The sequence below is a fragment of the Eulemur rufifrons genome, chromosome 6, assembly GCF_041146395.1.
Source record: "Eulemur rufifrons isolate Redbay chromosome 6, OSU_ERuf_1, whole genome shotgun sequence".
Classification (NCBI taxonomy): Eukaryota; Metazoa; Chordata; class Mammalia; order Primates; family Lemuridae; genus Eulemur; species Eulemur rufifrons.
The window spans coordinates 86,772,347-86,775,444 of record NC_090988.1 but is presented as its reverse complement, the minus strand read 5'-3'; positions in this window follow the sequence as shown (position 1 = coordinate 86,775,444).

Genomic DNA, 3,098 nt, shown 5'->3' with positions numbered 1-3,098 from the left:
AGCTGGAATCAGCCATAAAACTCCAGAATTTTCAGCCCTGGCTCTCTTCTTTTTCTGGAAGCCAAACAGAAATCAGATTGTATGGAAAATGCCATTGATGGTATTTTTTTTTTTTTCCTTAAGAAAAGGGACCAAATTAGATTGCAAAACCCAGAACTGCCTCTTTTTTTTTTCCTTTCCCCTCTTTCTGATCTAAAAATAACTCCCTGCTTGAGCTGACTGCAGTATCTTTTGTGTTGCAGCTCTCTGTTTTTAGCAGTCTAGTCCTAGTGAAGGGTGGAACACAAGTGCAGATATTGATCTATTGATATTTGCAAAGCCATGAATTAATTTTAATAAAACAGGTGTGCCCTATTGTGGTGGTGGGTAATAAGAAAGAGGCAGCGCCATGGGGCAGATTTATGCCATTCACACTTTCCTGTTTCATTTTTTCCAATTCATTTTTTTTTAAGACATAATTCCACCCCATGTGTCTCACGTGGCCTCTGACCAGCACACGCAACCCCCATTCATACAAACACAAAGCACTGGAGCATTCACACTTAGCAGAGACAGTACATTTATAAGCAAGGGCTCTGGGATGTTCCTTCTTTTCATGGCTGCTTGGCAGAAAAGGCACAGCAACCCACCAAAATAGGATTAGGTTTAATCTGAGGGACTTAAATATGCAACCTGATAATTAGATTGTATTTTTAAAATCTGCATTTAATAAAAATCTGCTTTTGGGGGGGCAACTGCCCCCATCACATAGCTGACAATACAGTTTTCATCGGTCTCTCACAACTCTACGTTTTTATATATACCTATAAATTATATACGTGAATACGGAGTGCCTCCCCATGGAACCAAAGGGGGTGAGATATGCCACTTTTAAAGTTTCTTTGGGGGGGGAATGTTAGATTTTTCTATTTTCAGAGGAAGCAGTTTACAATAGTTTTGTAAAATCTTCATTTTCCACATTTCTTGCTTCCCAACCCTCTTTCCCTGACTCACCTTCCTCAAATGTGCTGCACTTGTGCCTCTAGATTTTAGAAGAATTTGGTTTCTTTGACCCATTCAGTCTTTGGCTTCTGCTGAGACTATTAATGAGGGGACTAATTGGGGCCATTGTGTGCAGGGGCCCTCACAGAGGCCACTTGGATGACAGGGGACGTGGGGGGCCTTGGGTGAAGGAGAAGGAGAGCCCAAAATGTATTCAAATAGCATGACTTAAAATTAAGTGGGCTTTAAAATTTTTTTTTTTGATACACCCACGGTCAGGCTTTCAATTCATAACCACATAATCATTTTTTGCTTATCACTACTTCCTAAAAGAATAAAGCCCTTCCTTTCATTGCCTTAAATCTGGCTGGGAGAGAGAAGGGAATACGATCTTATCAACCTCAACATTGAGACAAGGACAGAATATGCCTAATTCTACCTTGCCAGGCTAGTAGGTCAGGGGAGTAGAGGTCAGAGAAAAATCAAACCTCAGCTACTACCCATCTGCACCCTGCACAGCCCCAAGGAGGAGCATTTAGGGCTAGTCAGGAGGATACGGGACTAGAGTTTATCTAAGGACAATTCCTGGTGGCTGCAGGAGCCTTCCACTGACGATAGACTGCCCACGTGTTTTCCCTTGTCTTTCCCCCTTTCCTTTCTCAGGCTTCAGGGAGAACAAGGCAATTGCCAATGGTTCATGCTGCTATGGCGGCAGCAGCATCACCACCGAAAAAGAGGTGCTATGATAAAACTGAGTAGTCTTCCTCTTCCACCATCAACCCAACACTCATAGACTTTGGTAAAGGCGGGGATCAGTATGAGTATGCTTCCAGGCAGCCACCCAGGCACCTGCAAACCACTAGCTGGGCTTGCAAGGGCTCCCATACACCCTTCATCACAAATGCATTCATTCACAGAAACTTACAGTCATTCATGCACCTGCACACCACCACATTCATTCATATTTTAGCCACACTGCAGCCACACATTTGTCTGCAAAGGCAGAGCAAGTGTGAACAGCAGGAATATGCCTTCAGAAGGCTGCATTCTACCCCTGTCCCCTTACGTACACGCACACACACACACACTACACACACACATACACACACTCTGCCCTGCCTCTTTCCCCTGGGAGGTTTTAGCTCTGAAGTATGCAAAATCCTGGCAGAAATAAATTTCTGCCATTCAGACAGTCAAATCTCCAGCCTGTATAAAAACCCACTGACCTCATCCATGATTAGATCATGGACAAGATGCCCAGGAGCTGGCAGAGCTGCAAATGCCTAGGTAGATGGGGGTGGGGGGGTGGGAGGGGAGTTCTTTTCCTGGCCTGGTTTTCCTCACTTGGCAGCCCAGAGACTAAAGAGAGGGAGGGCCATAGGGGCTTGCAATGTGGCCCAGGACTGCACAATGCCCCACTTGGCCCGTTCAGATCTTGTCCTTGAAGGAGAGGTGAGAGTTGTCGTGAGCTGTCAGGTACTGCAGGAGCCAAGACTTGGCATTCAAAGGCCTTGGAAATTCTTGCTAGTCTGCACTGGTGCAGAGGATGGTAGGCTGGGGGTTCTCCGTGTGCCCCTCCATGTCACTCCCTCCACTCTGTTCTGTGCCCAGAGAGGTTAACCTCTAGGGAGTGCACTAACAGACTCTCTCAATCCTGGTTCAGCCAATGGGGCCCCTGGGAGGGAAATCCAAAGACAGGAGTGGGGCATGGCAGGGTATTTATTCCTCATCTCCCTCCCTGCCAAGCTGTGGGTTGTCTGTGGCTGTGTCCCTGTACGAAAACCACAGCTCCCATCAGGTAGCCCTCTTGGGCAACTTCAGTTACAGCTCTCTCCAAGTTCTGTGTGTGCGTGCATGTGTGTGAACACATCTAGACCAGGGATTCTCAAACTCTTAAGCAGGGCAACAGTCCACTCACCTCACTGGTGCCTACTGGCTACCTATAAACATCTCCCATTAGAATGCTGGGTAAGTATAGTGTCTATTTTATTGACATAAAACAAGGGACCTTTCTCAGGTAAGTACATGGAATTAAAGAACCGTTGCTGCTGGAGACATTGCAGAGCAGCAGTTAAGGAGAGCTCTGGAAGTGGGCCGTCAGCTTAGCTGTTTGCAAA